At 37.3% G+C, this 21,252-nt stretch overlaps 1 long non-coding RNA gene across 1 annotated transcript in view; it reads left to right on the plus strand.

Annotated features, from left to right (window-relative positions):
* The first annotated feature begins 1,207 nt into the window (after window positions 1-1,207).
* LOC141499813 (uncharacterized) overlaps window positions 1,208-21,252 on the plus strand; it is a 67,168-nt gene continuing 47,123 nt past the window's right edge. Inside the window, exons 1-2 of the long non-coding RNA XR_012471771.1 lie at window positions 1,208-1,295; window positions 1,560-1,622. This is a non-coding gene — a long non-coding RNA (uncharacterized LOC141499813). The remainder of the gene's footprint in view (window positions 1,296-1,559; window positions 1,623-21,252) is intronic.

Below are 21,252 nucleotides of genomic sequence, written 5' to 3' on the forward strand. Positions count from 1 at the left end.
ATTAAATAGAGGCTATAACTTGTTCATACCTAGTTCATGTCTTGGATGATTGGTTCTATAATTCAAAGTGAATTCTCACTTTATAAAGATATCTAGTTGAATTACAGTATATGTTAGCTAAATTCATTATGGTTCAGTATATTTTGGACTTGATGCCTTCTTAGTTCCTTCCAACATTGAATTTCTTTGCTAGAATCTTTTCCTGGCTCATATACTCACTGTATCACTTTTTCTTTTTGTCTTTGACTAGTTTCTCTGGGCCTCAGTTGCCTCCTTTATCAGATGAGGATAAAACTATCCATCCTATCTTCTAATTCTAAGTCTAGCGAACTTTCTACCAAATATGCCACTGAAATGTTCAATGCAAAAGTTGGAAAACCTTCATGGAGAAGATAGTTCTTGGGAAGAATTTAACTTTAAGAAATATGTAAGTGCCAGCCACCAACAATACTTCTAAGTATCTGATCCTAAGATTGGGGTCCAGAAATGTCAAATCAACTTCAGATACCTATATAATCAAGAGGGATTGTTATGTACTTATCTTAACTCAAAAGGTGAGGTTCCTGAATCATTTTTCTCTGTAGAATAATGATCTTAGTGATAAACTAACCTAAGGACCTCATTTTACAGTAGAGGAGAAATGATTTCCCAGGATCACATAGCATCTAAGTGGTAGCGATCCAAGACAAAAACCTGAGTCCCCTATTTCTGCATGGAAAGTGAGCACATGTCTCCTCCCTTCATCCTTTCTTAATGCAGCTGCACAAATTCCAGATGCTGTTTGCCACTTTGCTGTCTGTTGCCCTTCTGTCTTCATCTAAGATTCCAACAAGTTCATTTTATGGCAACCTAGTAAAGTTCAATCATTGTCATTGGTAGATTGGAACAGTCGTGCAATACGGGAGCTAGGTTGGGCAGCGGGGATCTTGGGGAGGCAAGGCAACAGTTAGAAATTCTGTATCTGGGTTTCTAGGCAAAGTAAGTCAGGGGGGCTGTGAATGGTGGAGGGGAAAGATGGGAAGCAGAGTCAGACACCGGAGTATGTTCCTATGCCTTTCCGGTACAGAAGCCCCAGGAGCATATGGCCCGTAATTAGCCGCCAAGGAGATGATTATTGTGTCACAAATGGAGAATTATGACTTCAGGTGAGAATAAGCAGCAGGAAACAGGGAGCTCCAAAGGCTTGGAAAATTCTGTTTTCATGCAAATGCCCTCAATAATAATAAACAAAGCCAGACAAACAGAGACACCCGAGATAATCTATGAGGGGCCCAGTTCCTAAATCATATGTGCAGGTGGGTATTTTTTTGTTTGTGTTTTGTTTTGTTTTCCACAGGGATTTCCATGAGGCCCAGAAGGTTTTTAATAACATTCATCCACAAGTAACATTTAACAAATCTGATTTACCTCATTGCTCCAATGGGGAGATGGGGCCAGTGAAGGACGAAACAAAAACATTTGAGCAGTGAGGTCCCAGGGTGGTTTCTGCAGGGAAGCACCTTGCTTGAGGTTCAGCGGAGCTATTTAAGTGTTTGAAATTGTGCTATTCTTACCCACAGATTTTCAAGGTCACTTCTGAGCTCTGTTGTCTTCTCTTCTGATGCATTTGAATTAAATTTGGGGTAAGAAGACCCGGGTTCAAAACTTATTTCTGCAATTTATAGACTGTATGACCTTAATCTCTCTCTGTCTGAATGGGAACTGGAGAAGAGCTTAAAGGAGTTCTGGTATAAATCCTTAATTTTACTGAGTCCAAATGAGGTAAAGTAACTTGCTCCAGGTCACAAAAGCAGGATTTGAACACAAATTTTCTGATTCCAGAAGCTGTGCTCTTTCCACCATACCAAATGGTTTGTAAAAAAAGACCTTGGTTCAATCTATCCCTAAATCTATGATCTTAGATGCTGTGATCTTTTGGAGAGGAGTATTTTGCCTTTGACTATTTTTTTCTGGCTTCATGTTTGATGTACTCTTCTTCCTCATCTCTGGCTCCTAGTTTCCCTGATTTCTTCAAGTCCCCCAAATCCCAACTTATATCTCAAGACTTCTTAATTCTAATATCTCCTTTCTTTTAATTCTTTCCCATTAATCATATTATTTATTTGCACATATTTACTTGCTTATTGTCTTCCCCTTTTGGGGGGGTTTTGTTTTCTATTCCTCACTGCTTTCCTGTATATAATTGACAGTTAATACATGTTGATTGACTGACTTTAAGTTTCTACTCCATTAATAGTACCAATTGGAGACAATGTTACCAAATTCTTGACTATTCACTCCCTCAATCCCATGCATACCTTCTAATGACCACATTGGTGGTGAAAGAGAAGAATAAACGATCTTCAGGACCCACTTTTAACATAGACAAAAATAGGTTTAGCTCTCATCTCTTTTTTAATTTTTATTTTTTTTGCAAGGCAATGGGGCTAAGTGACTTGCCCAAGGTCACACAGCTAGGTAATTATTAAATGTCTGAGGCTGAAATTGAGATTTGACCTCCAGACTCCAAGGTCAGTGCTCTATCCACTGTACCCCCTAACTGCCCCCACTCCCATCTCTTTCACTGAATTCAGGGAAAAGACTCAGAACCTAGGTTAGAGAAGATGCAGGTAACTCTTCTACTTCCAACCAGCCATATGACCTTAGACAAGCACTTCCCACACAGTCATAAGATTACAGTATGGGAAAGGACCACAAAAGGCATCTAATCCAACTTATTAGAGCATCCCTGATAAATTGTCACTCAGCCCCTGCTTGAAGACTTCAATGAGCCTGCAATTCTTCTTCTGAAAAATGAAGGAGTTGGATGTAGGGTCAAGATGGCAGAACAAAAGAAAACAGTATCGCTTAGCTTGTCCACCACCCTCCTCCAAACAGAATTAGAAAATTTATCAGACCAAATTCTGATTAGCAAATGCAAGAAAAATTCACAGTGAGATACTTCTCAAGCCTAAGGGGGGCTTAGGAAGATAGACAGAAAGGTCTCCAGCTTGGGGATAATGCAGAATTAGGGACAGGGAGACACTGAAGGCCAGATGGTCAGGAGTATACCATGTAGATCATTCCAGTATTTAGGGAAAAAAAGAACTAAGAGTGGCTACCAGAGTACAAAAGATTGGGGAAAAAAGAGGTCCCAGGGAATTCCTGAAGCAGTGTAGCTGTTTCAAGATGGATGTATACCATCTGGCAATTTATTTTTGGCATTACCTAGTTTCAGGACAAAGAGTCAGGGTAGAGAGGAGCAGTTTCAGAGAAATGGAAATGTGTGGGTCTTAACTGTGTATTAACAAAAAAACAAGTTCTGGAAGTAAACAGCACCTGTGTGACTCTGATCCCTGAAGTAGAACAGGGATTTGTTTCTAGCTTATGGCCCAGTATGGAAGCATACAGTGGAATAACTAGGGCAGAAGTCCTAGACCAAAGGGGAGCCTGAAGTTCAGTCTCTCTGAACCTGCAGAGCCTCTCAGCAGGCTAATAGTGGCATACTAATGGTTCCAACAACAGTCTTCTGAAAATTCAAACCTAGGAACAAAATGAAAGACCCAAACCTGAGTAGAAACTTCAGTGTTCATGAAGAACAGAAAGGTAGTGAGCAGATTTTGTTCAAGGTCATATTGCTTTGGAGCACTGAAAGCTTTCAGGTCCCCAGTCTGAGCTGAGATATAAGAGAATAAAAGCTCAGGCTAGATATTCCTCCTGAGGATACATAGTGCATATCACTAGCATAAAATTCAAAGTCAAGAAGTAAGTTGGAAGAATGTGCAAACATAAGAGAATCCCACCCTAAAAAGCTATTGGGGTGACAGGGAAGCTCAAGACACAAACCCAGAAGGAAAGTATAACTTGAAGAAAATAATATATAAGTAAAGTCTCAAAGAAAAATGTAGCTTGGACCCACATCAAATGAGAATCCCTTGAAGAGTTCAAGCTAGAGTTTTTAAAAGAGTTAAAAATCATTTCAGACACCAGTAGGAACTTTGGGAGAGAAAACAATGAAAAGAGAATTGATTGTTTGGAACAAGAAGTAAGAAACCTTCCCCAAGAAAATCAGAATTTGAATCTGAAAAGTAGAATCAAGTCAAGTTGAAGCTAATGAATCTATTTTGCATCAAGAAATATTAAAATAAAATCAAAATACTAAAAAACAGAAGAAAATGTGAAGTATTTCACAGTAAAAATTATTGACCTGAAGGTCAAAAAAAGTTGAGTAAAGATAATTCAAGAATCATTGACCATAGTTCTTTTTTTTTTTTAGTTTTTTTTTTGCAAGGCAAATGGAGTTAAGTGGCTTGCCCAAGGCCACACAGCTAGGTAAATTATTAAGTGTCTGAGACCAGATTTGAACCCAGGTACTCCTGACTCCAAGGCTGGTGCTTTATCCACTACGCCACCTAGCTGCCCCGACCATAGTTCTTGATCATGACCAAAAGAGGGAAAAAAAATCCTAAACATTCTATTTCAAGAAATTTTACCAGAAAACTGCCCAGATATCTTAGAAAGAGAGAGTAAAGTAGACATTAAAAGAATCTAGCAGTTACCTTCTGAAAGAAACTAAAAAATGAAATTCTTAGAGATTTTATAGACAGAATTCCCAGGTCAAAGAAAAAAACTTCAAAAATAGGTAGAAAAAAAAAGAATACACATAGCAAGGAGTCACATTCAAGATCACACAAGATTTAGCAGCCGTTACTTTAAGGAAATAAAGTTTAGAATTTGTTGTTCCAGAAGGCAAAAGATTTAAACTTGGAATCAAGAATAACTTACCCAGCAAAACTGAATATATTCCTATGGGGTAGGGGGGATGAATTTTTAATGAAATGGAAGATTTCCAAGTATTCTTGAGGAAAAGGCCAGAATTGAGTAGAAAATTTGACATAAAAATTCAGGAATCAGGAGAAACATAAAATTGGTAAATGATCATCTAATCATGAGGGACTAAACAAGGTTAACTATTTTCAGTGTCATTTGGGGAGATGATTTAATCCCTCAGAAACATTTTTTAGGGAGTCATACAGGGAATCTGAGGCAGTTGGTGATTCAGTGAATAGAGAGCACTGGGTCTGAAGTCACGAAAAACTGAATTCAAATCTCAACACTTCCTAACTGTTTGACTTAAGCTCTGTTTGGAAAAGGATCCACTGGATCCACTGGAGAAAGAAATGGCAAGGCACTCCTGAAAACTCCATGTAGAGCTATGGTCCATGTGGTATTGAGGTATCTGACATAACTGAACAACAAAGAGGGAATTAATCTGACAGAGAACCTGAGATAATTTAAAAAGAAAAATGGAAAGAGTGGGGAAGAGTAATATACTGAGAAGGGAAATGGGGGAATGTAAATGTAGAAAATTATCTTATATAAATGAAGTCTGTAAATAGAAAGGTATACAAGAAAGATGGACACAGGCAATGCAAATCTCATTTTAATCTGAATTGAGAAGAATACACACACAAATTGGGGACAGAAATATAACTCATTCAACTAGGTTTTTATTATTGTTGTTGTCTTTCATTCTATAAGAAGACTATGACATCAGGGAGGTGATACCATGACATGCAAGTGCCCTTGCTCTTAGATTCCACTGGAAAACAGGAGAAAAGGGGACTAATAGAGAGCAAATAAGAGAGAAGGTAGATTAAGAGAAAAATTATTCAAAAGTAGAACAATCTCTTGAATTTACTACTGCTACTGCTACTGCTGCTACTACTACTACTTTAAATAGCTATATGATTTTGGACCATCTAGTTGTTTCTTTGGGCCATGGTTTGCTCATCTATAAAATCAGAGGGTTTAATCAAATCAGTGGTTCTTTAAAGTGTGGTCCCAAAATACAGGACTCCCAGAGATTCTTGATATAATCTCAGGGAGTCTGTAAGATCAAGGAACTTTCATGATAATACTAAAAATTTAAATTTTTTATATGGTAAATATAAGTAGATATTTAACCAAAAGATCTTGGTGGGGCATGCAATAATTTTTGATGACATGAAAGGATCCCATCCCCCTCTAACATCCTATGGTTGGCTTGTTCATACTCAGCAGCCTTTCTCCATTGCAAGTCCCTCATCACTGCCTGAATTTTCTTGTTTTTTTTCCTATGTCAAAACAAAGAAGTGATGACAACAAAAAGATAAGTTTCTTCACCAAAAATGACTCTTCTTTGTGTGCGGATCATTTCCCCCTGCTTGTCACCTGGATCTCCCACAATGTGACTTGCTCACAGACTCCCTGATGGAAACATGCCACTGAAAACTGGGCCAGCCTTTTGAACTCTGAGTAACTCTAAGCAACAACATTATTCATTGCTATGGCTTTTGTGTTTTTGTTTTGTTTTGTTTTTTCTTTTTCTTTTCTTTTTTCTTTCTTTGCTGAATCCTTGAACCTGAGCTTGCTGAGAAAGGTTGAAAACTGTCAAGGGACTACCATGCAGTACCTGAAGAGAAGCTACTGGTTGCTATCTGGTGCACATGATCAGACCTACTGTGTCTGTAGGGGGGGCTTGGGCAGCTGGAGCATTTGTGGAGCAAATTAATCATTTGCGAACTTCTCTGGGATGCTTTTGGGATCTAACCCAGACAATTTGGATGAATTAGTTTGTATTATTGGTGAATGTATCTTTGGGATTGTTTTTGATTAGTTTTTGCTTTTGTTTTTTGTTTCTTTGTCCTATCTTTACCTTATTTTGGTAAAATAGGTGGTTAAGAACCTGTCCTACTAGGATTCCATGCTTATAATATACCTGGAACACTGTAAGACCAAAAGAAGTGGGAACTGGACATGGTTTGTTTTATCTGTCCTTTACTCCTAAGGCTTTTCTGAGGGGGTTGAATCATGGTTATTGAAGGTAGTCTCACGGGTTAGAATAAAAATGTAACATATTGATCATTAGATTAAGAGAAGGTATGGGATTTAGAGAGTATCTAGGTTACTTCTCTCATGGAAGGTCAGACACAATGATGATAATGATGATGACAATGACAATATAGATGATGTTAATGTTGATGCTGATGCTGATGATAGGAATAATAGTAATAATAATAGTTGAAAATTATGTAGAACTTTCAAGTTTTCAAAATACTTTGCATACTTTATTTCATTTGAGCTTTACAATACCCCTGTAGTCAAAATTATCTATTTTATAATTTATAATGTTCTCTATCTCTTCTTTGGTCATAAACTTCTCCCCTCTCCATAGACCTGACAGAAAGACTATTTCTAATTCTTTTATTTGACTTATGGGTGGCTAGATGGTGCAGTGGATAGAACACTGACTCTGGAGTCAGGAGTATTAGAGTTCAAATCTGACTTCAGACACTTGATACTTGGACTTGTGTGACCTTGGACTTAACCCTGATTTCCTCACTTCCTGGAGCATTTCCAGGCCTCTTTATTCGTATCTGGTGACTGGAACCAGATGACTCCTGAGGAGAAAGTGAGTCTAGTGACTTAGTACAGCATCCCTCACTAAAATCCAAATCACTTTCTTGTCATGGCATCACCTCCCTGAAATTGCAGTCTTTTTCAAGAGCAAAGGACCGGGGCAGCCACATGGCAAAATGGATAGAACAACAGCCCTGGAGTCAGGAGGATCTGTGTTGAAATCTGACCTCAGACACTTAATAATTACCTGTGTGACATTGGACAAATCACTTAACCCCACTACCTTGCAAAAAACAAAAAAGCAAACTGAAAAAACAACAAAGGATAAATAAAATTGGCTTATGGTATCACTCTTTATGTCTAAAGTCTGTACTCAATTCAACCTTGGTATAGAATGTGTTCTATGCTTAGTTTTTGTCATGCTATTTTCCAGTTTTCCCAGTGTTTTTTTGGACATATGGGTTCTTAGCCCAGAAGCTGGAGTTTTATCTCAGAAGCTGTATAAGTTCTATAGTCATTTACTACTGTATCATTTGTTCCTAATTTATTCCACTTCTCTATTTCTTAGCCAGTACCAGACAATTTCGATGATTACCATTTTAAAATATAGTTTTAGATGTATTATGACTAGACCACTTTTCTTTGCATTTTTTTCCATTAGCTCCCTTGATATTATTATTATTTTTTTAAGTGTTTGCAAGACAAATGGGGTTAAGTGACTTGCCCAAGGCCACACAGCTAGGTAATTATTAAGTGTCTGAGGCGGATTTGAACTCAGGTACTCTTGACTCCAGGGCCAGTGCTCTATTCACTGCACCACCTAGCTGCCCCTCCCTTTGATATTCTTGACCTTTTTGATCCTTCAAATGAATTTTGATGCTAATTTATCTAGCTCTGCAACTTTCTGGTAGTTTGATTGGCATGACATTGAATAAGTAATTTAATTTACGTAGAATTGTCATTTTGTCATATTAACTTGGTCTACCCATGAGCAATTGACATTTTTTCCCAGTTGTTTAGATCTGACTTTTTTTGAGAAAACTGTTTTGTCATTGTTTTCATATATTTTCCTGGTTTTGCCTTGGGAAGTAGATTCCCAGGTATTTTATGTGATCTGCAATTAGTTTAAATGGAATGTCTTTCTATTTCTTGCCCTTGTGTTTTGTTGTTCATATATAGAAATACTGCTGATTTATGTGGGTTTATTTTATATCTTGCTACTTTGCTAAAGTTGTTAATTGCTTCAAGTAATTTTTTAGTTGATTTTCTAGGGTTCCCTAAATATACCATCATACCATCTGCAAAGAGTGAGAGTTTTGTTTCAAGTGTGGACTTTCTATCTTGAGACTTAAGCCTACAGACTCTAAGTAAAGTGCTTTTTTCACCTTAACAGCTATCTTGTTTATATTTTGTCAGTGTGGGTAAGATATTTCATTTGTTTTTCATTTTTAACAGATGCCTCCATTAGATTAGCTTTTAAGCACAGTGGTTCCAACGGTTCTATCTTTTTCATTTAAGACTAACAGATGCCATTTTTCTCATTAATTCATTTTCTGATGCAGATAAATACAGTATGCAATTTTTATCAGGGCAGTTTGTCAACTTTAAGCATGTGATAAGTGTTTGCTATTTATGGATACTGTATGTATAGTGGACACTCCCCCATCAAGGCATATTGAACACTCAATTTGTAACTTAATAATCTTAGAAACTCACATGAGGTAATGGGAGTTTAAGTGATTTTTTTATGGTCATCCAGCTAGATGTATTATTGGTAAGACCTGATTCTTGGTTTTAGTCTTAGACTTTTACTCGTTCTCTATGACACATTGAGTCTTCCAATCAAGGAATAGTATATAGATTACTGTGTTCAATTTGAAATATACATATATAGTGACTATACACCTTCCATCTGAATACTCCTAGTGCTGAGGAATTTTTGAACAACTCTAATTGTAAATAAGTTTTTCTTATGTAGAAATATGCCTCTTGGATATTACATTAACTAGTCTTTGGTCTGTCTTTTGGGTCCCTACAGAATCAATTTAATCTATGAGTGTGAAGAGTAAAATGAAGACCAGTGTCACCAGACTACACAGTATGTGGAAAGGAGTAAAATATAAGATTAGGCAGGTACTGTTCCTTTGTTAGGAATCTCCAGCACCTAGTAAAATGCCTGGTATAAGTGTCTGGCACTTAGAAGCACTTAATAAATGTTTAATGACTGATAAGGTTCCTATGATGCCACACTAATATCTTTAGGCAAATCTTTTTTCTTCCTTATTGAATAATTAATGTTATCAGAACTTCATGCTTTAAACCTTATATCTCTTCAGATGAAACCTCCTGGAAAATCTTAAGTTAGGTGATTCCAACCATTTTTTCTTTCAACTCTATGAAATATCTTAGTTTCTCCAAATTTCCATCTTTTCTACCTTATTCATCCATTTTTTCATTCATTTATTAATTGCTTTTGAGCACCTACTCTTCAAAGGATTCTTGCTCAAGTTTATATTTTAAGAAAATTCTTAGAGGCAGTCAATTGCCTTATGGAACAGTTAGAGAGAAACACACTTGAAAGAACCTAAGAGATAAGATAGATAAGACAATGAAAAGGAATGGATAATAAAATGAAAATGCTATAGAAACATCAGTTTAGAATAAGAGGAGGATATGAAGGTTTTATTCCTCATGGATGTCTGAGCTGGTATCTTCCACTGAATAAGACTTTTATAGGTTCCAGGGAAGGAGCAGATCCAGTATTTGTGAGTCCCCAGGCTGTTTGTAGAGAAGATGTGATTCTGAGGGTTTCTTTGTACATTATGAGAGGGAGGAAGGAGACATTCATTGTGAAGGTTTTATACACTGGGAGTTTAGAACACAGCACATCCGTGTCTTAATAAAGATGATGCAATTGCCTATAAAACTGCCTCAAGTTTCATTTCAAAGCCAGAGATACAAAAATTCCTCCACTCTTGTGGATTTTACCTGCTCAGCTCCAATGATGTCTTCATGAGTTCAGGAACAAATTCTATTTACTTGGAAAGGGAGGTGGGGAGAGGGGAAAACTAGTAAAAACTATACCTTGGGAGGCAATGGAGATAAGGAAATTTGGGTAATGTAAAAGTTTGTGCCAATGTTGCAAAAGTGTTGGACTTTGAGTAAAGAAGACCTGAATTTGGGGCGGCTAGGTGGCGCAGTGGTTAAAGCACTGACCCTGGAGTCAGGAGTACCTGGGTTCAAATCCTGCCTCAGACACTTAATAATTACCTAGCTGTGTGGCCTTGGGCAAGCTACTTAACCCCACTGCCTTGGAAAAAATCTAGGGGGAAAAAAAAGCCAAAAAATACTACTAATATTTCTGTTTGGGGCGGCTAGGTGGCGCAGTGGATAGAGCTCCAGCCCTGAAGTCAGGAGTACCTGAGTTCAAATTTGACCTCGGGCACTTAATAATAATTACCTAGCTGTGTGGCCTTGGGCAAGCCGCTTAACCCCATTTGCCTTGCAAAAACTAAAAAAAAAAAAAAAAAAAAAAAAAAGACCTGAATTTGAATCCTTACTAGTTATATGACCATGGACACCCTTCATTTTCATTTTCAGCTTACTTAACTATGAAATGAGGATAAAAAAATACACTCACACACACACACACACACACACACACACACACACATGCTACTTTGGAAACTTTAAGGCAAGTATACATGCCTAATAATAATAATAATAAATTATAATTTTCCTGGGGCTTGCTCAAGTATATTGACCTTAATTGAAAAGGTTCAGATGCTACCTTCTCCATGAAAGCATCCCTGTTTCCCTTTTTCAACAAAAAATTTTGGGTCCCTACAGAATCAATTTAATCTATGAGTGTGAAGAGTAAAATGAAGACCAGTGTCACCAGACTACACAGTATGTGGAAAGGAGTAAAATATAAGATTAGGCAGGTACTGTTCCTTTGTTAGGAATCTCCAGCACCTAGTAAAATGCCTGGTATAAGTGTTATATGACCATGGACACCCTTCATTTTCATTTTCAGCTTACTTAACTATGAAATGAGGATAAAAAATACACTCACACACACACACACACACACACACATGCTACTTTGGAAACTTTAAGGCAAGTATACATGCCTAATAATAATAATAAAAAATTATAATTTTCCTGGGGCTTGCTCAAGTATATTGACCTTAATTGAAAAGGTTCAGATGCTACCTTCTCCATGAAAGCATCCCTCTAACATAATATCCCCTTTTTGCTGTTCAGTTATTTCAGTTATGTCTGATTCTGTGATCTTTTTTGCAAAAATATTGAAATGGTTTGCCATTTCCTTCTCTAGCTCCTTTAACAGATAAAAAAACTGAGACAAACAGGATTTAAGTGATTTGCCCAGGGACATACAGTTAGTAAGTGTCTGAGGCTGGATTTAAACTCAAGAAGATGAGTCTTCCTGACTCCAGACCCAGCTCTCTGTCCACTGTGACATTTAACACCCTCCTAGTTGCATGACACAAGGCAAGTCATTTACCCTCTTTGTGCCTCATATTCTCAAAAGTCAAATGAAGGGACTAGACATAAAAGACTCTTTAAGTTTTCTTCCAGCTCTGTATCTATGATCCTGGGAGATTGTATCTGAAAACATAGTCTCAAAATTATTCATTTTAACTTCTGGGATCCACTCTAGTCCTTTTTTGGTCATGAACTAATTTTTCCCTATCCACAGCTATAATAGGCAATTTTTCCATGTTTTTCTAATCTGTTTATGATATGATCTTTTATATTTAGTCAAGGGTGTGCTGGAGACAGCTGGAATTGTAATTGCCAATTGTTGAAATTTTCAGTATGAGCATTTTTACCTCAGAAATAATCAAACAACACAAATAATGACTTCATTTGTTGTTTATTTAGACTTAAGAAAGTGATGAGGAAAATGTCAAAAATGTTTTTAAAAAATTAAAAGTGTACATTACTGTATTTAGGTCATATGCTCATTTGGAGTTTCCATTTGTATAAATTGTGAGGTGTTGCTTGGCTATACATATTTATTATGACAGATTTGTTTTTTCTTCTTTCTTTTCAATGTGGTAGGGTTGGGAAGGAGAGAAAATAGATTTCTGTTAATCTTTTTAAAAAAGGAAGGTGAAGGGATACTATAAAGGTGGAATGCTACATGCACTTTCAGATGAGATCACACATCTTATTTTTATTTAACTATTTTTCTTTCCTCTAAGAGACCTTTCATGAAATGAGAGGAATCTGTAAATATTTGTAACAAGACTAAAGATATTAATGAAGCAAAAAAAAAAAAAGGAAAAAGGAAAGAAAAGAATACAAGTCTCCTCACCTCTTTCTGAAGACAAGGGGGAGTCGTGTAAGTGAATGAGTATGGAAATGCATGTTTATGGGGAGTGAGGAGTGGGGAGGGCCAGTTATGAAATGTTCCATGATATTGCTAGGATCCATTTGAATTGCATGGTGTTAGATCTCACCATGACCTCTCAGCATATTTGCTTGCTTCTCATGAGATATCATTTCTGTCATTCATTAAAAATAAAAGAAGAGAGGAGCCTGTCCTTTCAGAAAGAATCTCACCTTCTCATGGGCACAGTGGATAGGTACTGGCCTTGGAGTCAGGAAGACAGGAGTTTGAATCCAGCCCCAGACACTTGACTAGTAATAGCTGTGTGACCTTGGGCAAGTACTTAACCCTAATTGTCTCACATTCAGGTATGTCTCCAGGTGTCCAGATACTTATCTGTCCACTGGACCCAGATGGCTCTAGAGGAGAAAGTGAGACTGGTGACTTAGCATAGCACCCCGCTCACTCAAATTCAGTTCACGTGCTTGTCATGGCATCACGTTCCTGATGTTGTGATCTTCAAAAATAAAGGACAAACATTATTATATTTATATCTCCTTACAGTTCCTTTTAAAAATATTTTTTATTTTTTATTTACATATAAATAAAATAACGTTTAAGAATAAACATAATGCCCCCTCCCCCACAAAAATTCATGGAAAATAAAGTAAAAGAAAGAGGAAAAAAATGTTTCAGTCTGTGTTCTGATACCATCAACTCTGTCTCAGGTGGATCACATTCTTTGTCATAAGTCCATCATAGAAGTTACTTCCATATTTTTTCCACAGTTGCTGTTGTTGATTGTAATTCCCTCCATCCATTCCTGCCCACTACCATCTATTATATTTTCTCTGTCCTTTCACTCTGTCCCTCTTCTAAAATGTGCTGTAGGGTAGCTGAATGGTGCAGTGGATAGAGCACCGGCCCTGGGGCCAAGAGGCCCCAAGTCCACATACTACCCGAGAGACTCAGCAACCACCCAACCCTGTGGTCCCAGACAGGCCACCAAATTCCAGGACTTTGCAAAAAGTAAAAAAGAAAATTTGTTATATCTGACTATTTTCTCCTATGATCTACCCTCTCCTCTATCACCCACATTCCCCCTGCTTCCCCTTGTCCCCTTTCTCTCCTTTTTCCCCTAAATGTCTATACCCTATTGAATATGTATGCTGTTTCCTCTTTGAGCCATTTCTGATGAGAATGAAGGTTCCCACATTGCCCCTCGCCTTCCCCACTACCATATCATTGCAAAAGCTCATTGCAAAAAATATCTTTTATTTGAAATATCTTAGCTTATTTCACCTCTCCTTTCTTTTACTCCCAGTACATTTCCCTGTTAGTCATTGACTCCATTTTTACAATATATTATACCTTCAAATTCAGCTTTCTCCTGTGGTTCATCTATAAAAGCTCCTTCTACTTGTCTATTAAATGAAAAGGTTCATATGAGTATTATCAGCATCATTTCTCTATGCAGGAAAACATGCAGTTCATTATCATTAAGTCCCTCATAATTTACCCTTCTCCACTCTCTATGTTTCACCCGAGTCCTGTACTTGAAGGTCAAACTTTCTGTTCAGCTCTGGTCATTTTATCTTTTCCTCTGGAAGAGGATGTTCAGTTTTTCTGGGTAGTTGATTCTCAGTTGCATTCCAAGCTCTTTTGCCTTCTGGAATATTATATTCCAAGCCCTATGAGCCTTTAATGTAATTGCTGATAAGTCCTGTATGATCCTGACTGTAGCTCCATGATATTTGAATTGTGTCCTTCTAGCTGCTTATAATATTTTCTCTTTGACTTGGGAGTTCTAGAACTTGGCTATAATATTCCTGGTGGTTGTTTTTTTATCTCTTTCTGGGGGAGATCAGTGGATTCTCTTATTTTCTATTTTGCCCTCTGCTTCTAAGGTATCAGGGCAATTTTCCTGTAGGAATTCTTGAAAAATGAGGTCAAAGTTATTTTCTTGATCATGACTTTCAGGTATCCCAATAACTTTTAAATTATCTTTCCTGAATCTGTTTTTCAGAGCAGTTGTTTTTTTTTCAATGAGATGTTTTACATTTTCTTCTAATTTTTAATTCTTTTGGTGTTGAAGTATTATGTCTTGATTTCTTGCTAAGTCATCATCTTCCTTTAGCTCCATTCTACATCTGAAAGATTTGTTTTCCTCAGAGAGCTTTCTTATCTCCTTTTCCATCTGACCAATTCTACTTTTTTAAAGTATTATTCTCCTCAATAACAATTTGAACTGTTTTTAGCCATTTGACCTAAGCTGTTTTTCTTAGGATTTTGCAAGGGAAATGAGGTTAAGTGGCTTTCTCAATTAAGCTGATTTTTAACAAATTATTTTCTTCAGCATTTTTTTTTTGGATCTCCTTGACAAAGTTACTGACTTTGTTTTTGTGTTTTTCTTGTATCTCTCTCATTTCTTTTCTCAATTTTTCTTCTATCTCCCTTACTTGATTTTCAAATTTTTTTTGAGCTCTGTCATAGCCCAAGTCCAATTTCTGTATTTCTTGGAGTCTTTAGATGGAAAAGCTTGAACTTTCTCATCTCCAGATTGAGTATTTTGATCCTCCATGGGATCATAGACAAAGTATTTGTCAATGATCTGGTTCCTTTTTTTTTTCTGTTTACTCATTTCCCCAGCCTGTGCCTGGTTTTGGTGTGCTTTCTGAGCTTTAAAGTTTTATTGGGACACCCCAGCAAGGACCTCAGTGTGTAAGGCTCTAATTGTTTTCCTGGTCTGTGAATGACCACAAGCGCACTCCTCTGCCATGGGGCTAAGGTGGGGGTGTCTCTATTCTATGGGGGGCCTAGACTGCCATCAGGATCTGAATGTGGTCAGAGCCCTAGAGTCCTATTCCAGGGACAGAGGATAGACTTCAGAAGTCTCCCTACACTCCCTTACCTTTGGTGGACTAAGAACTCAGGGTGCAGCTGCCTGGAGGCTCCTGCTGGCTGGCTCCACAAGCCTGCTTCCATTTTCTGGATCTGGGCTGCCACAGTTGTGCTAAGTGCCAGGGCCATCTTGAGCACTGCGGCTGTGCTGAGGGCCTGGGCTTTGCAATTGCTCTGGCAGAAGTCTCCCTGCTGATCTTCCAAGTTGTGCTTGGTGCTCCCAGGGGTGTAGATCAGGAAAATGCTTCTGCTTCCGGGAGCCATGACTCCCAGGAGCTCTGGGGCTATTCTTGGGAGGCTGAAAATTCTTTCGCTCTATGGGGCCACCCCTCTGACCCCATGGAACAGAGTTTTTCCACTATTTTCCAGGTTACCTTGGGCTAGAGAATTGCCTCACTGGATCTTTTTTGTGGGTTCTGACTCTCAAAAATTTAGTTAGAATTATAATTTTAAGATTTTTGAAATATTTTGGAGAGAGCACCTAGGAGAGACTCTTCTCTTGCTGCCCTCTTGGTGGGATTTCTATCCTATTTGTAGGCTTTCAACTTGATTTTATTGTGACTTCTTGAGTACTTAGACTATAAGGAGATCAGGACAGTGTTTAAACATTAACTTCATATTTACCATGCTAGGATAAATATTTGCAAGGGAATTGAATTGAAAACTTTCTATGACAATGAAGCAGAAGAATGTATTAATTACTTTTCATTACTCCAAAGTTTTTCTATATCCATGTAAATTGCATCTATCCTTCTGAGTCTAACCCAAGTTCTTCCTTCTTTAAACAATGGGGAAGATAAAAAGCTTAGACAGGCAGCTAGGTGCAACAGTGGATAGAGTGCTGGGCCTAAGGTCAGGAAGACTTCCCTGCCTGAAGTCAAATTTGGCCTCAGATGTTAACTAGCTGTGTGATCCCGGGCAAGTCACTTAACTCTGCCTCAAGTTACCTCATCTATAAAATAAGATAGAGGAGAAAATGGCAAACCACTCCAGTATCTGCCAAGAAAATTCCAAATAAGGTCACTGAAAAAAAATAACTCAACAACAAAATTTAGATACTGATATATCTGTTCCTAATTGGAGCAGAGTGTCTACTAAGGGATATGACATACCTATAAGATAATTATAATGCAAAATGATGCATGATAAGTAATTTTAGAAAGGCTAAAAAAAGTATTATGTAAGGTCTAAGAGGGAAAAGGTGACTGGAATAGGGAAGACTTGAGGAGGTGGCATTAGAGTTGGATATTTTTTTTTAGGTTTTTGCAAGGCAAACGGGGTTAAGTGGCTTGCCCAAGGCCACACAGCTAGGTGATTATTAAGTGTCTGAGTCTGGATTTGAATCCAGGTACTCCTGACTCCAGGGCCAGTGCTTTATCTACTATGCCACCTAGCCGCCCCCTAGAATTGGATATTGAAGTATGGCTAGGAATTTACCAACAGGACAAAGGCTATTTTAGGCATGAGGAACAATGTCTGACCAAGGCCTGGTAACTACCAATCCAAAACACCTTGTACTGAATTCAATAATGTTATGAGGAGAAAAATGGATTATAAAGAATTAAAAATACTGCAAACCCCAACCTTTCAAATGGAAAAATAATTATTTTTCTAGACCTATAAAGCAAAATGTAGATTCTGGTCTGAGAATGTATCAACAAAATCCTTTCCCTTGACCTCAGAGTGTGGGGGTGGACTCACAGTTTTTAATGATTGTGCCTCCTGGAGGCTCAGGCTTGTCAGAGAGCATGTCTTCCTGGATTTCTGAGTGCCCAGGAGTGGTGGCAGACACAATTATAGCCTGCTTACTAAGTCTATTAATTCTGCCCTGGGTATCTTGACTTGCTGTCTGAAGGTTGGCTCTTCATTCTTTATTAGACTTCAGAACTTCCTGCTGAGTCAGAATCAATGTCTCTCCTCCACTCCTCACCCCCTTCCCTTGCTTTTGTTTATGTAAACATAAAAATACCTGGAAGCAGCAAGATGCTCTGCTCATTGTAGGGAAAGAAGTAGAAGTGGAGATTAGAGTCTTTAACCACCTATCACTGAACATACTCAGGCAAAGGACTTAGTATTTCTGAGTATTAGTTTCTGTATCTGTCAAATGAAGGTGTTGGAATGGATAATGACCATGGTCCCCTAGTATTCTTATATTCTGCACTCTATGGTTCTATCTTTTAAGTTCCTGTTAGCCCTTCATTTCATGTTCATTGTTCAAGCGTACCACCACATCAAGGAAGTGTTCTCTAATCTCTTCCAAAGAAAGTAATTTTCCTTTTCAAATTTTATTAATTCATTTTATCTCAATCTCTCTTGTTCCCTTTTCACATGGTATAGTGAAAAGGGAATATAAACTCTGTAGCCAGAGGACCTAAGTTCATGATCACATTTGGGACCTTGAATAGGCAACTTAATTTCTCTGGTCAAGAGCTAACTCATTAATAAAACAAGAAAGATCATCCTAGATGAATTCCAAGGTTGCTTCTAATTCAAAACTCAAGAAAGATATTTCATATTATAATTATTTATGTGCATTATATCTCTCCATTAAAAGACAGATGATACCTTTCTTGAGGATAAGCATTATACTGTTTTCCTCTTTGGATCCTACTATGTCTGAACTATAGAGTTGTTTAATAAATCTTTGTGGTATTAAATTTGATATTCTAAGGTCCTTCCAGTTCTAATATTCTTGTTCTAAGCTTCACCTCTTCTGCTTCTGATAGTTAAGGTTTTATCCCCCTGGCTGTTGTGAATGAAGATTATTATGAAGTTAACTAGATAAGAGAAGAGTGACATAGACACATATTGGTTTCTAGAGGGGAACCCAGAGGCTCTGGAGGCAGAAGCAACTTGTCAGCAATGGACACTAAATTTGTGATGGTAAAGGAGTAACACAGAGGTATGAGCTAGGAGACTGTGACTATATACTCAGGGGGTAGAAACCTGATGAACTTGCAGGGACCAGACTGATTAAGTGTGGAAAGGCTTTTCCACTTGGAGATTGGGAAACCAGGCATCAATTTTTTTGACATAGCAATTCATAAAAATTATCTAATAAGACATGAACGAAACTGTCATCTAGGGTCTGCTCTGATAGAGAGGGGACCCAAACCAATGAAATCATGTCTCTTTCAAGGTATTAATGTTTTATTGTAATAAGTAACATTTTTATTTAAAAAATGATTTATGTATCCCAACTCAAAACTGAGTAGGAATTCCCTTTGTAATATTCCTTAAAAGTAGTTTTCTATCTTCCCCTTAAAGACTCTGGCAATGGAGAACTCTACTTCCTGAGATAGTCTATTCTACTTTCAGGCAGCTTTGATGACTAGCAAGTTTTCCTTATATTGAATCATAATGTGGGATTATGAAACTTCAACCCATTCCTTCTTATTCTGTCTTCTGTGGCCAAGAAAAGTAAGGTAAATCACTCTTCACATAACAACACTCACCTTAAAATGGCATAGTGGATAGTGAGTTGGGAGTGGAGTGGAAGACCTGAGCTCAAATCTGGACTCAGACACTTGATAGCTATGTGATCCTGACGAGTAATTGTCCTTTGATAGTCTGTGTTTCTTCATTCATTAAATGGGGAATTATAATCACACATATTCCCCAGGGTTTTTAACCAGGCTGAGATAATATTTGCAAAGGGCTTTGCCAATCTCAGGGGCATTAGGTGGAGTAGTGGATAGCATTCTAGATCTGGAGTCAAGAAGACTCATCTTTTTGAGTTCAAGTCTGACCTCAAATACTTATTAACTGTGTAACAAGCCACTTTGCCCTGTTTGTCTCAGTTCCTCAGCTATAAAATGAGCTGGAGAAGGAAATGGCAAACCACTCTAGTATCTTTGCCAAGAAAAGTTCAAATGGGATCACAGAGAGTCAGACACAATTGAAAATGACTCAACACAATAAAAAATTGTAAACCTTATAAAGGTTTGCTACATATCGTTATCATCATACCCCCCCCTCCCTCCAACTTCTTCATCTCCAGGACAAATATCTTCAACTTTTTCAATTTTAATAGTTTCTGTGGCAACATTTTCACTACCCTTGACATCCTAGCCATTATTTTTTGTATATATTTTAATTTTTCATAATACTCTATCATCTCTAGGATAAATATCTCCGGTTCTTTCAAATCCAACCATCTCTGGGACAATATTTTCAATTCCCTTGATATGCTGACCATTCATTTTTGAATATCCTTTGATTTTGCATACTACTTTCCCCAAAATGTACCAGTTAATTGCCAAAGTAGAGTACTAAATTTAAAGTCAGAAAGATATGAGTTCAAATCTAGTCTCAGATACTTACCAACATTGTGACTCTGAAAAAGTCACTTAATTTCTGTTTGCCTTAGTTTCCTCAAATATAAAATGGGGATTAAGACAGCATTTACCTCTTATGGTTGTTGTAAGGATCAAATGAGATTATAATTGTAAAGTGTTTAGCACAGGAATTATATATCTATTCCCTTTCCTTTTTTCCCTTCCCTTTTTTCCTTTAGTCAAAAGTGAATGAAATACCTCATATATGGCTTAAGGCAGAGGGACTATGTCTTTCTTATTCTGGAAATTACTTTTATGTCTATAGTTTTCATTATTCCTTCACCATTTTGCATGCTGTTTTATGTTTTAACTCAATATGAATCATATTGAGCTCGTTGTCTACTAAAAGCCTTAGAGCTTTTTCATATGCCCTATTGTTTAGCCATTTATGCCCCCCCCTCTTGGACTCACAAAATCTATTATTTAAACTTAAATTTAGTATTTACATCTGTTCCTTACATTTCATCTTATTCTATTCATCCTATGAGATCTTTTTGGCCCCATCATCTTCACTTTGATTGTTCAAATTTTTTTTACAAATGGATTCTTTATACTTTCATCAAAATCACTGCAAAAATGATAAGTAACTCATGGTCAAGGAGAGGGCTTTAGATGACTAAACTGTCCCTTTAAGTAGACATAGACACATTACTGATTACTTTTGGGCTGGTCATTGAAATGTTTCTTAATCCTCTTAACTGTCCTATTGTCAAGTACATTTTTTATACCTTGCAGAAGGATGGCATAAGAAACTGGCAAATATTTTCCTAAAATCCATGTATATTGCACCTATGACATATCCCTGATTAACCAACCTTATAACTTATTAAGAAAAAGAATTGAGTTTAGTATGTTGTGATTGGTTCTTTATATGCTTTACATGCTTTTAATGATCACTGATTTGTTTTCTAAATACTCATAAAACCATCCTTTTGGTAATCATTTTAGTTAATTATCAAGAATTGAAATCATATTCTCTGGACCACAGTTAGAAGATTTCTCTCTCTCTCTCTCTCTCTCTCTGTCTCTCTCTCTGTCTCTCTCTGTCTCTCTCTGTCTCTCTCTCTCTCTCTCCCCCTTCCTCCCTCTCTTGAATTAGGACAGTATTTGCCTGTCTATAGTCCTGAGGCATTTTCTCATTTTTTTAGGATCTTTCAAATGCTGTTGTCAGTAATGTCAGTAACCAGAACTTCCAAGTCTTTCAGTCCCTTTGGTTTAATTTTTTTTCCAGGTTTGTTTTCCTGAATAGAGGGCAGTTAAGTGTTCTTTTATCTC

This window comes from Macrotis lagotis, chromosome X, assembly GCF_037893015.1.
Source record: "Macrotis lagotis isolate mMagLag1 chromosome X, bilby.v1.9.chrom.fasta, whole genome shotgun sequence".
Classification (NCBI taxonomy): Eukaryota; Metazoa; Chordata; class Mammalia; order Peramelemorphia; family Peramelidae; genus Macrotis; species Macrotis lagotis.